The sequence below is a fragment of the Hordeum vulgare genome, chromosome 1H (genome assembly GCF_904849725.1).
Source record: "Hordeum vulgare subsp. vulgare chromosome 1H, MorexV3_pseudomolecules_assembly, whole genome shotgun sequence".
NCBI classification, from domain to species: domain Eukaryota; kingdom Viridiplantae; phylum Streptophyta; class Magnoliopsida; order Poales; family Poaceae; genus Hordeum; species Hordeum vulgare.
The window spans coordinates 250796568-250811309 of NC_058518.1; positions in this window are offsets into that span (position 1 = coordinate 250796568).

A 14742-nucleotide genomic window follows, 5' to 3' on the forward strand; every position below is an offset into this window, starting at 1 on the left:
AACTTTTATTCCGTTAGTCGGTTTGAGGCGTGTAGTATATTGTTTTGTGGTATTTTTGCGCGTAGAGTACGAATTTAAAACCTGCATATTTATTTGACGTAGTTTTACGTGCCGAATGCCTAGTTTAACGTGCTGTCCTATATTGTTTCGTCCCGTATTTTTTTTTCGCGCAAGCCCGGATTGATCGAATGCCGTGGATAAATGTCGACGTTTTAGGAATCATTTTTCCATGTATTTTAGAGCGGTCATTTGTATTTTTACGTGTATGATTTGCCGGTAGTTCATTTTCCTGTATCTAGGTGTTTATCTCGCATTTTTTTGTGTGGCATTATTTTGTGTTGCAAACCCCACATATTTCATATGTTTCCGGGGTAGGAAAATCCCATGGATTTTTCTGTGCAATTAGTTTTAGCATTAGAGCTAGTTAGTTCGCGAGGTATTTTGCTAAGTTGCCCTTTTGTTTAATTCGTAGGATTTATTCCGTGCCTCGTTTGAATTAGTTGTCAACTAGGGAGTTGATCTTGGATGTTTTGTTTAGCCCCTGGTATTTTGGTTGCAATAGAAATGCATGTTTAGGTGTGATTTGCTTGCTCTCAAGTTGCTAGAAATAGTGCTGTTTTAGAGGAGCTGAAATATTTCTAAGTCTGGGATTTGTTATTATTTTGTTGCTGTCTTGTCTTGCTTGCATCTTGTGATCTGTAGCTCTTTTGAGGTTGGTCCAATGGAGTTAGTTGTACCCCTTGTGTTTCTCTAGCATGCTGTAAATTTTCATGCCATTTGGATTCCTGTAGCTACAGGTTTTTCTGCTGTCAATATTGCTTCAGATCGAAAACTGCACTTTCATGAGGTGTAATTTTCACTAAGTCTGAAATAGTGTGTGGGAAGCCATTTTGTGACTTCTTTTCGTAGTGTTCCTTGCTGCCATGCTAGTTGTTGTTAGTTGTTCGTAGTAGTGCTTCTTGCCCTCTTTCATGCCATGCCTTGCTTGAGTTTATCGGAGTTGTGTAGCTCGTAGTTGTGGGGCGTATAAAATGCTATGTGGCTGATTTTGGCAGATTGTAGTCATTTCTTGTTTTGCTCGTAGTTTTTGAACCGTAGCTCCATTTTGATCGTGTCCTACATGAAACTTGATTAGAATATCATGTACTTTCATTTTCTCTTGCTGGTTGGATGTTTTGAAGTTCTCGTAGCCATCGTTGCATACATATTGCATTCATGCCATCATAACTTGCGGTGCTTGTATCTTTTGATCCGTAGCTCCGTTGGAGATGTTCTTTATGTGTAGATTGCTTGCCTTGACGCGTAGAATAACGTGAACCTATTTGTTTTGCTGTTTAACAACCAATTAAACGCATTAGTTCAGATCTGAACAGAATTGTAAATTAACATGTGAGGTCGTTTCAGAGGTGCTATATGTCATTTCCGACCTCATTTAAAATGTCTAGATAGGTAGTTTAATTTCCGCTTCAGCTCTTGCATGTTTGACAACATTAACATTGCCGTGTAAATAACCGGGATAGAACTAAATAATTAACGTGGAGTTTTGTCAATATGCAACTCGTTGCATATTGAACTTCGCTTAATGTGTAGTGTTTGATTGTGTGAATTGTCATGCCGTGACTTGCATATATTCAGCTGCTCATGCATCAATTGTGTTGTGCATCGTGTGGTGAATTCCGTGTGATGATTTGAGTTTCCGGGTTGCTTCGTCTCGATAGAGTTCCGCAGCGTGTCGGATTGTGAGGACCCGTTCGACTACGTCGGTTCGTCTGCTTCACGGAGGCATTCTTCTTCCAAGCGGGATCTCAGGCAAGATGATCATTTCCCCAGATACCATTACTATCATTGCCATGCTAGCTTATCGCTTCAATCGTTTATGTCTCGTTGCCTACCACCTGTTAAATATCAGCCCCTCAACAATGCCATGCTTACCATCAACCTGTTCGACCTAGCAAACCACTGATTGGCCATGTTACCGCTTGCTTAACCATGTGTAGCGTTGCTAGTTGCAGGTGCAGTTGCTTCCATGTGAAAACAAGGGTTCCTTGTTATATCACCATATTTAAATACTATTTAATTTAATGCACCTATATACTTGGTAAAAGGTGGAAGGCTCGGCCTTTCTAGCCTGGTGTTTTGTTCCACCTTTGCCCCCTTAGTTACCGGCTACCGGTGTTATGTTCCATAATTGAGCGCTCCTAACACGATTGGGGTTATTATGGGGACCCCCTTGATAATTCGTTTTAGATTAAAGCTGGTCTGGCAAGGCCCAACATTGGTACTACATTTGCCTAATCACCTAATAAACTTGCATACGGACTTTCCGGACCACGAGGATAATTTAATCAACCCCCGGGCCAGTGATCCTCATGAGTGTTGGTCCAAAACAGAGCACTCTGCGGGGCCACCGCGAGGAAACTCGAGGTTTGGCACTTGTACGCGTCGCTTATCCGTCGTGTCCTGAGAACGAGATAGGCGGCTCCTATCGGGATCGTCGACACGTCGGGCGGCCTTGCTGGATTAGTTTTACCTTTGACGAGATATCTTGTGCATCGGGATTCCGTTGATGCTTTGGGTAAACTCAGAGTTGAGGTTTTCCACTAGGGAATCCGACGAGATCGCGAGCTTCGTGATTGAGGATTTCTATGCGGCTTGTTGTAATTTGTGATGGACAAGTTGGAGCACCCCTACAGGGTTAAATCTTTCGGAAAGCCGTGCCCGCGGTTATGTGGCAACGTGGAAACTTTTTTTAACACTGGTTCTAGATAACTTGAAGTTAACTTAATTAAAATATGCCAATTGTGTGCGTAACCGTGACTATCTCTTTCGTGAGTTCCTTCTCGGATCGAGGACACGGTGGGGTTATGTCTGACGTAGCTAGGTGTTTAGGATCATTCATTTGATCATCTGTAGTTCACGTCCGCTACACGTAAATATTCCCCCTCTTAATCTTGTACTCGTAAGTTTAGCCACCAAATATATGCTTAGCCGCTGCTGCAACCTCACCACTTAACCTTGCCTCACCCATTAAGCTTTGCTAGTCTTGATACCTTTGGAAATGAGATTGCTGAGTCCCCTGTGGCTCACAGATTACTACAACACGAGTTGCAGGTGCATGTAGAGGTTACTCGACGTGAGCGCGTTGATTGTTCATTTGGAGTTGCTTCTTCTTCTCCTTCTACTTCATCGATCTAGGATGGGTTCCAGGCCGGCAGCCTGGGTTAGCAAGGATGGACGTCATTCTTCTTCTATCGTTTGTTTTCGTCCGTAGTCGGACCCTGCTCTTACTCTTGATGTTTATGTAATGTCCTGGTGTGACTCTGATGTAGCTTGTGGCGAGTGTAAGCCAACTCTTTATATATCTCTTCTTTTCAGTACATGTACTTGTAACGATATCCATTCTTGCGACACGACGAGATGCGCTTCTATCCCTGACGAGGCCCTCGTGCCAAATTGAGGATAGAGTCACATCTTGAGCAAGGACCGACCTAGGAGCCCCCTTGATTGATCGAACTTGGCCGAGTCGAGTCTAGTGAAAAAAAACTATTTGAGTCTTAGTTATATATCGGAGAGTAGGATTCTTTTTTCTCCTCTTCTATGCTCTGATGAGGAATCTTGACGTAATATTTTAATTCTACTCCTCTTCTCACTCAAAAAAAATTTTAGGATCACGCGGATATTTTTGGAACCTATATGATGCCGATGTGACGGAGTCCTGTCTTGGTGCCTCCTGTCTGACTTGATTTTCTTCCGGGGAGTTGAGCTCCAAGGGATTCTTGAGCACATCGTTATCATTCAGATTTCTTAGTATCTCAGAACGAAGGATGTTCATAATTTCTTCAATACTAGTAGTGGCGAGATAACCCCGATGTCCCCAGTACTCGTGCAGATTGTTCGGGAGTACTGCCATACTTGGTATCGTTGTGATCACGAGGGTCTGTTGTAGATGAAGGTCCGAGATTCTGGTCGTGTGTTGACGGATGTGATACAGGTGACGGGTTAGTATAGGAGTTGTGTAATTATTACTCCGTGTATCCGTGTGCCAGATTGCATGACCAGATATTTCGGGAATTCATAGGTGGGAATTCAAGTAGTTGCTTATAGGACATTCTTCCTACAAATGCATGATGTTAGGTTGGGGTTCGACATCTAGTGCATTCGTTTGTTTACGGTCGACTTACAGTGGTACACGTTGTGTCTTAAAGAGTCCTTGTAGCTTGCTACGACTCGGGGACGCTTCGTATGTCGGGTGCACTGCCTTGCACTTGATGGCTACTGTAAAATGGTGCCCGTGCGATCCTGTCCACGAAAATATCGGACGGAATCTTTCTCATGAGTTTGTTCTGGCTTGTTTCATAAGCCACATCCTTTGTTTTGTTGAATATGGTAATTTGTGTTGCTTCGATGTCAAGTGGTGATATCAGATCTTTTCTAAGAGGTGTTCTCATATTTTTATGAGAGTATTACTCCTTTTTCTCAATCAGTTGTCTTATCAATTTTGTCAACCGGAGTTGCCATATCAATTCTTTTTCAACTGGTGTGTTTCTCTCCAAGTGATTCAATCCTCTCCAATTTTGCAAGACCATTCTCTCATTTTATTCCGGAGTTCATCTCATCTGTTCCAAGTCGTCTTTGTTTTTCCCCGCCCTCCCACCCTTTTCGTCAGTGATTGGATTTTCATCCAAGAGTTTTCTTTTCATGGTGCTTCCGCTGTCTGTTCGTTTCTCTCTTACCCGGTGTTTCATTGTGAAGAGTCTCAACAGATTCGTGTCATATTTGTTCAATCTTGTCATCCTTACCGGTGATTTTAATTCAGCTATCCGTGTTCACCATATCCTAATTATCCTTGTAATTCTTTCCCATGTTGGAAATTCTTTCAGCCTAACTTGTTATTCATTTTTCTCTTTCTATCCGGTGTGTTCAAGATATTTCAGTAGTTTCTCGTTTTCAATTCTTTTAATTATTTCGAGGTGCTAACCCCATCTAGTTTTCTTATACCGGTGCAATATCTCTCATTCTAGCAATTGTTTCAATGGTGATTTTCTTTGAGTGGGCCCATAGCCCACAGGTTCTTTCCCAGGATCTTACCTCGCTCTTTTATTCTTTTCCGGAGATCTCTCATTCTTTTCAACTATGACGTAAGTATGAATTTCATCAGTCATATCCCTTCTCCAAGATCTATTTGAAATAATTCTCATATTTGGCTCAACCTTTCATTCTTCATTATTCCGGAGTGTCTTAGTTATTCTTGGTGTTGTTTCTCGTCATCTTTCTCAGCTTGCAATTCGAAGGAGTGTTTCTCGTAAAGCTTAGTTCATTCTCTTAGATATTCATCATTTCAGCCTTGTGTTATCATCTGGAATTGTTTTGCAATCATGAGTGATTAATTTCTTGCTATCCGGTGCATTTCTGAGTTGTTTTTATTTTTTTCAATCCTCCGAAGGCCATCATTTTAGAAGATTCTTCGTTCTCAGCTTTCACCTTTCATCCTCAGTTCTTCTCAATTGTTGTCTCTTCGTTCGTCTCTCGATTATCCGGTGCCTTGTTTAAATTTTCTTATCTCTGGTGTCTCATGATCTCTTCATTCTCGTGTATCTCCATTCATTCATGGTTGCCTCGCTCATTTCAATTCTCACCGGTGTTTCTTGCAACATTTTTGCTAGTTTGTGCTCATATATCTCTCCTAAATCATTTCTAGAAGAATAAGTGGTATGCTAAATCCGTTGCTTGTCATCAATTAAACTTGATGAAGGATAAGCATAACATAATTCTTATTCTTGTTCATAGTAATCTGAATTCTTCTTCTGGAGGACTCATGATATCAATTCTTTTCTCAAGTATCCGTTCTCTTGCATTCCCAAGTGCATTTGTTCTTCCTTTATCCTTTGAGGTGGTATTAAAGCCTTCTTGTTAGTGTAGGAGCCTCGAAGAGTTTTCCTTTCAAGAACGAGATAATTAAACCCACCGATTCTATGGTGTTGAGTTATTTTCAACCCATGATTCCTTCATTGAGCTATCTTGGTTTGGATTTCACCTAAAACTTTTCCTATGGATTGTTGCTATCATGGTGTTTATCATTTATCCAAGTTCTCAATGTATCCTCTCGGTGTAAGAATTTGTTCATATCTTGTTTCTTCCAATCAATCCTTGTTTATTTTAGTGGTTGGTTGTCATCTCATATATGTTGAGATGATTTTCATAAGCCCACTACTATCTTGTTCTTTTCGTTGTTGTTTTTTCCAACAACTCCATCCAATTCTTCTTGCAAGTATGCTTGCCAAGTTCACTGGAGTTAGTAGTTGTCATTCTCTTCTTCCGCTTGAGGTAGTTCATATTCTATTGTTCCGCAGGCACTGTGATGTTGCTCATTTGGGTCAATCTTGGTGTTCTATCAAGATCATGGTGTTCCCTTGCTCTATTTAGTTGTTTGTTATGAATATTGTCTAATTCTCTCTTCTTATCGAATTTTTTTGTCCAATTTTCCTACCGAAGTGCTGCCGAAATTTTCCATGAATTTTGGCTTCTTTCTCATGTAATTCTTCATCTCTTTGCAACCTTCAAGGATCGTTGGTTTCACTCGTTTGTCAAAGAAGCGACTAAGTCTTTACCTCTTGCCTTCTCATCCTCTCCCCCTTTCATTCTTGGATCTCGGGGCGAGATCCTCTTGTAGTGTAGGAGAGTTGTGACAGCCCGATGCCGACGTTCCAGAAGATTCCCCTCTCTTTCCGTTTTCGTCGTGTGTCTATTTATATTTTTCGCATCATCATCGCATCATGCGCATCATCTGCATTGCATCGGCGTCTCCGTTGTCGCCCGTTTTCAAAACTTGCAACCATTAGTAGTTGCCGGTATCCGTCGTTGTCCGTTCTGAGGCCGACCGCACTCGCACGCGCCCGCGGCATCGTCGAAACCCTGTTTTAAAAGTGTGTTGAAAACTTTCTATGATTGGGTTGAGATTTGACGTGTGGTGTTATTTTAATATCCGTAGGCCGCCTGTCAAGTTTCGTCGCAATCGGAGATCGTCTGGTACCCGAACGGTCGACCGTCGCGGCACCGTATTCGGGCTACCGTCGGACGTCTGTCGGCGTTTTAAAATTCATGCCGCGTCGCTCGTTCTCCCTCTCGTCTCCGGATATACCCTATACACGGCCGCATACCCATACCCGCGTTCGGAATCGTTCGAATCAGACCCCGCGGTTGGATCCGGAACGCGATTCCGGTTAACCGAGCCCCTCTTTTCTCTATAAATACCCCCTCCTCCTAATTTTTAGGCAGCCAACCCCTCTCCACCTCGGGATCCGTGCCGTCGCGAAACCCTAGCCGCCCCCACCTCCTCTCTCCTCCCGCGGGCCCGCCAGGCCCAGATCGGGCCCGGCCGAGCCCATCCGACGAGCCGCCGCTAGCCGCCGCCTCCCGAGCACCGCGCACCTCCTGCTCGCAGACTAGGGCGCGCCAGCCCAGCTCGTCGCCGGCCGCCGCCACCGGAGTCCTCGCGCCGCTCGTCGCCTCCCCGCTCCTCCACGCCGGCCGCCGCCGGCCCGAAGCTCGCCGGCCGCCCCGGGAGCCCCCGCGTCAGATCCCGTCGCTCCGCCGCCCTGCAGGTGCCGCCGGCCGCCGCGTGCGCCGCCGCCGGCCCGATCCCGTCTGAGCTGGGGTCCCTTCGCCCCCGCGACCCGAGCCGTCGCCACGCCGTCGCTGGCAACCGGCGTCGCCGCCACCCTTGGCTCCCGCTTGGGAGGAGCCCGACGGGAGCGCCTCGTCCCCTCGCAGCAATATTGACAGGTTTTTCTGCTGTCAATATTGCTTCAGATCGAAAACTGCACTTTCATGAGGTGTAATTTTCACTAAGTCTGAAATAGTGTGTGGGAAGCCATTTTGTGACTTCTTTTCGTAGTGTTCCTTGCTGCAATGCTAGTTGTTGTTAGTTGTTCGTAGTAGTGCTTCTTGCCCTCTTTCATGCCATGCCTTGCTTGAGTTTATCGGAGTTGTGTAGCTCGTAGTTGTGGGGCGTATAAAATGCTATGTGGCTGATTTTGGCAGATTGTAGTCATTTCTTGTTTTGCTCGTAGTTTTTGAACCGTAGCTCCATTTTGATCGTGTCCTACATGAAACTTGATTAGAATATCATGTACTTTCATTTTCTCTTGCTGGTTGGATGTTTTGAAGTGCTCGTAGCCATCATTGCATACATATTGCATTCATGCCATCATAACTTGCGGTGCTTGTATCTTTTGATCCGTAGCTCCGTTGGAGATGTTCTTTATGTGTAGATTGCTTGCCTTGACGCGTAGAATAACGTGAACCTATTTGTTTTGCTGTTTAACAACCAATTAAACGCATTAGTTCAGATCTGAACAGAATTGTAAATTAACATGTGAGGTCGTTTCAGAGGTGCTATATGTCATTTCCGACCTCATTTAAAATGTCTAGATAGGTAGTTTAATTTCCGCTTCAGCTCTTGCATGTTTGACAACATTAACATTGCCGTGTAAATAACCGGGATAGAACTAAATAATTAACGTGGAGTTTTGTCAATATGCAACTCGTTGCATATTGAACTTCGCTTAATGTGTAGTGTTTGATTGTGTGAATTGTCATGCCGTGACTTGCATATATTCAGCTGCTCATGCATTATTTGTGTTGTGCATCGTGTGGTGAATTCCGTGTGATGATTTGAGTTTCCGGGTTGCTTCGTCTCGATAGAGTTCCGCAGCGTGTCGGATTGTGAGGACCCGTTCGACTACGTCGGTTCGTCTGCTTCACGGAGGCATTCTTCTTCCAAGCGGGATCTCACGCAAGATGATCATTTCCCCAGATACCATTACTATCATTGCCATGCTAGCTTATCGCTTCAATCGTTTATGTCTCGTTGCCTACCACCTGTTAAATATCAGCCTCTCAACAATGCCATGCTTACCATCAACCTCTTCGACCTAGCAAACCACTGATTGGCCATGTTACCGCTTGCTTAACCATGTGTAGCGTTGCTAGTTGCAGGTGCAGTTGCTTCCATGTGAAAACATGGGTTCCTTGTTATATCACCATATTTAAATACTATTTAATTTAATGAACCTATATACTTGGTAAAAGGTGGAAGGCTCGGCCTTTCTAGCCTGGTGTTTTGTTCCATCTTTGCCCCCTTAGTTACCGGCTACCGGTGTTATGTTCCATAATTGAGCGCTCCTAACACGATCGGGGTTGTTATGGGGACCCCCTTGATAATTCGTTTTAGATTAAAGCTGGTCTGGCAAGGCCCAACATTGGTACTACATTTGCCTAATCACCTAATAAACTTGCATAGGGACTTTCCGGACCCCGAGGATAATTTAATCAACCCCAGGGCCAGTGCTCCTCATGAGTGTTGGTCCAAAATAGAGCACTGTGTGGGGCCACCGCGAGGAAACTCGAGGTTTGGCACTTGTACGCGTCGCTTATCCGTCGTGTCCTGAGAACGAGATAGGCGGCTCCTATCGGGATCGTCGACACGCCGGGCGGCCTTGCTGGATGAGTTTTACATTTGACGAGATATCTTGTGCATCGGGATTCCGGTGATGCTTTGGGTAAACTCAGAGTTGAGGTTTTCCACTAGGGAATCCGACGAGATCGCGAGCTTCGTGATTGAGGATTTCTATGCGGCTTGTGGTAATTTGTGATGGACTATTGGAGCACCCCTGCAGGGTTAAATCTTTCGGAAAGCCGTGCTCGCGGTTATGTGGCAACGTGGAAACTTTGTTTAACACTGGTTCTAGATAACTTGAAGTTAACTTAATTAAAGTATGCCAACTGTGTGCGCTACCGTGACTGTCTCTTTCGTGAGTTCCTTCTCCGATCGAGGAGACGCTGGGGTTATGTCTGACCTAGGTAGGTGTTCAGGATCATTCATTTGATCATCTGTAGTTCACGTCTGCTACGCGTAGATCTTCCCCCTCTTAATTTTATACTCGTAAGTTTAGCCACCAAATATATGCTTAGCCGCTGCTGCAACCTCACCACTTAACCTTGCCTCACCCATTAAGCTTTGCTAGTCTTGATACCTTTGGAAATGAGATTGGTGAGTCCCCTGTGGCTCACAGAGTACTACAACACCAGTTGCAGGTACATGTAGAGGTTACTCGACGCGAGCGCGTTGATTGTTCATTTGGAGTTGCTTCTTCTTCTTCTACTTCATCGATCTAGGATGGGTTCCAGGCCGGCAGCCTGGGATAGCAAGGATGGACGTCATTCTTCTTTTACCGTTTGTTTTCGTCCGTAGTCGGACCCTGCTCTTACTCTTGATGTTTATGTAATGTCCTGGTCTGACTCTGATGTAGCTTGTGGCGAGTGTAAGCCAACTCTTTATATATCTATTCTTTTCAGTACATGTACTTGTAACGATATCCATTCTTGCGACACGACGAGATGCGCTTCTATCCCTGATGAGGCCCTTGTGCCAAATTGAGGATAGGGTCGCATCTTGGGCGTGACATGGATTGCAAGATTGCACTCGTGAGCGTGAACGACGTCATCACCAAGAACATGAAGATTTGGAACAAGAACAACCTCGCGAAGAACAACATTGCCGTGAGTAAAAAGCGCTTCACGCACAATGTGTCCTCCATGACACAACTAACACCTTGGAAGAGCATAACCTCTAGGTGATTGACAACACTGTTGCCTGCGTTCGGTGCAAGTGTGCTCTTTTGTGTGCAGGCACTCAAGAAGGGAAATTGCGTGATCCTCCTATTAGTTCGATAACCTTGGTTCTCACTCAGGAAAATACTTACCTTTACTATACTGCATCATCATATCCACTTTGGGGGAAAACCCAACACACACTACAAGAAAAATGCTCAATTGTGACAAAAAATAAGGACGGTGGTTTAATTGGTCACTGATCCATGACCAAAATTTCAAAATTAGTCATGGCAAGTCTAAGAGGGTCCAAAGCCCATAACGTTATGACCTTTTGCATCCATTAGGTCATGAACCTATTGCACAAAATGCTCATTAAGATGCGTAGCATTATTTATGATCATATTTCAGTGCTACCATGACTAAATATAAGGTCGTAAACATATGCGTGGAGGTGACTGGACGACACCTCACCAATTTTTCCTATGTGTCATGTATACAAAGCAAAAATTTGTTTTATACGTATATGGATGAAGTAAATTATATTAGATAAATACCAATAAATTATAATTATTCATTTTAATATCCTAAATATATTAAAAGTACAATATAATTTCCAAAATGAAATATATGAGCCCATGCTAATCTCATAATGTGTAGACCCTATTTAGATAAATATTTTTAAAAGGTGGTAGAGAGTACCTTAACTTGGTGTTTCACACAATAAAAACTTAAACATGACAATAAAAAATATGTGGGTGAATTTTTCTGTAATGCAAATACTATCATAATCAAATGAAAATTGTTTCCACCCACAACACACAACCAAAAAATATAGCTTTCTTTTGAGGGAAATAATAAATATTTTACAACTCTTTTTAGGCAATCAGAAAATACAACTAGAGGCAACAATATGAGTCTATATTTTCTAAATCCAATATCTATACGGACTTGAGCAAACCCATTAAGTGAAAGGATATAATTCAACCAAAAATGTGAATAGGATATAAAGACCCTTCCACACAAACATAACCCTAACCCTATCTCCACACCCGTCCCCCTCGACTCCCCTCCCACCCCTCCCGCCGCCAGCCTTCCTTCCCCTCACCCCTCACCAGATCCCCTCGCCCGACTGTTGCATGTCCTGACATTAGCTACGGCGAATCTGGCGGCTCCCTGCTCCTCCTCCCCCCACCAATCCGACGATCCCCGACCCACCTGATCAGCCCGCGCACCGCACAGTCCGAGCCCGACCCCCTCCCTGCGCTGCCTCGCAATGCCGGGCCTCGCTGCCGCCGAGCAGGACACCGTCCCGCTGGTGCGCTGCATCGCCCGGTCCCTCAACCACTGGATCTCCGAGGAGTATGCCCTGTGAGTGCGCCGCCCTAACCGCCCTCTAGGTCGGTCTGGCAGACACTCCATCTGTACGCCTGCGGTGGTGATCTCAGTTCCACGACAATGGTAGTTTTGGGCCTGTCTGATGCCAGATGCAGCGTGGTCCGCGGAACCGCAGAAGGTCTTTGTGTGTTCGCTGGCGTGCGTGGAATGCGAGAGTAGAGATGGGAAGGGATGAGAAAGCCTGCACTTCTTGACGACCTGAATCCAATCGCGTGTCCATGGGGTGGATCGAGTGTTGAGGCTATTGGCTGCTTGCAATGGTTTAAGAAGTTGCACTGCCTCAGCGCAATTTTTATATGAAATTTTTATGAAGTCCACGATAGCGAGCATCACAACCAGGGGTGGTTTTATTGTTTGGCAACAAATACATGAATTCTGAACCATTGATCGATTCTGGGTTTGTGTATTGCAAAAAAAATTATAATTCATTTGAGTTGTGCTAGTTTTCCCCTTTTCCTTGCTGTAGGGTTCAAATGCCACAGAAGTTGCTATATATAGGATTGAACTGTATCTTGATAGCTCAAACCTGTACTGGTTTTACTTGTTAAAGCACAAGAGGCTTCATATTTGTGGATGTTTTAGAACAGATAGGTGCACACAGGTGCAGTGCATGCATGTTCATATTGTCTGCATTGATTTGATGCTTGCACCGAATTTCCTTGAGACACAATTTAACAACATTCCCCTGATAATTGAATAATTTGTTGTCGTCCCATACTTGATAGAATGATGCTCCTGTCGTAACTGTAGATGCATGCATGTCTGTACCAGGAAATCATTCTCTTGTTACCTTATTATTATCACTTGGTGATTAATGACTCTTGCTCCTGTGCACGTTCAACCAGGGAGGGACGTGGCCTGACTTGATGGCGAACGAGGACGCTACGGGAGGAGATACTTGGTCATTAATTAAGCAAGATAAAGAATCTTGGTGTCGCTCTACTCTGGGTGTGTGTATTGCAAAAAATGATAATTCATTTGAGCTGAGCTAGCTTTCCCCTTTTCCTTGCTATAGGATTTAAATGCCACATAAGTTTCTATATAGGAATGAACTGTTTCTTGGTAGCTGAAATCTGTACCAGCTTTACTTGTTAAATCGCAAGATCCGTAATATTTGTGGATACTTTAGAACAGGTAGGTGCAGACAAGTTTAGTGGTTGCATGCTCATATTGTCTGCATTGATTTGGTGCTTGCACTGACTTTCCTTGAGGCAGAATTTAAAAGCATTCCCCTGATATTGAATAATTAGATTGCTTGAAGTATTCTACCACAAGATATACAAGGTGGTACAAATGCTAGTTTAACACCTCTTAGTTGCATTTAGTTCCACAAAATAGACAAGTGTTAGTTACCATGTATTTTCTGTAGATTTTTGCACCCAGTGAAAATATAGAAAACATCAATGATCAAAATCTGCACCAGGTGAAAAGATAGAAAACATCAATGATCAGTACTGGACACTACGTGTAGAGGAGGTATGTGATGATATGCCATGATTTACAGTATTTACGAACAAAACTACGTACGAAACTTAATTTCCTATAATATTATATAAACTACTGTCATGACAAATCTAATGATATTATTATATTAACCTTAACAGTATTTACAAACTGAACAATTACGAACAACTATCTGAAGAAATATTTTATGTTAGTATTCAAAGTTTGAGAAAAAATAGTGTTTATACTAGAATACTCGGTATAGCTATTTTCTAGTTGAACTACGTATATAAGAGTCCATAGAATGGTTTGTTTGTATCCTCAATTTGACTGGTCTGTTAATTGTAGGTTCATAAATAATTTAACAAAGAGAGCATGGTAAAAATTATAGAAATATACTTTCTTGATCCATGATACCATATCTATGTACATAGACCAAAACAATCGACTGCCACTAAAAACAATTGCAAAGGAATATCAATACACTTCTTGGCATTCTTGCATAAGGAATTTTTGAGATAAATAATATAAGGAGATTTTTTGTGGTACATGTGCATGAACCTATAATCGATTATTATCTGCTGTCCTTTTTTATTATATGTGGCTTGTTGTGTACATGCTTATCTATGCATTAGTATTTGATGATCTATCATGTTAGTTTCCTTGGTTTGCTTTTTAAGCCTTACCCTCATTTTCTTCTTGCAGACGTCAATCGCAAGACTGGCATATTGTGTAGTGGAAGAGGATGAGAAGGAACTTTGGTTCTCATTCAAATTTTGTCGATCTCTCTTTATGTGTGATTGTGTACTTGTTGGGACCTTCTTCTGTACATTTGCACTTGCAGAAGTATTATGTTGTGCACTTGTAAAATTATTTTGATTTGCACTTGTTAGGCCTTGAACCTTAATGTGTGGAGGAGTCGGTGGATGATATATTGTATTTCATCTGATGTGCTACTGAAATGAAATATACAGTTTATCTTCAATCTTTTATTCTGTTGTACTTGTTTTTTAATGGGCTTATGCTGAGATATGTGTGCTTCTAGCAAAATAATGCTTCAAATCAGACATTTTCAATAGTAAAATAGGTATTGGGCAGGCCCATGTAGGCTAGATTGGTGGACAGGGCTTTGAAATTTATGATGATTCCATTTGGTCACTAGCAATGTCATGTCAGCTTGGCCACGTCAGGTACTACGTGGCTCACACAAATTGGTAATGACCAAACCAATTTTTTGGTCAATAGAGATCTATGACCTAAATATTAGAAAGGTCATGTTTGTTCATTCTT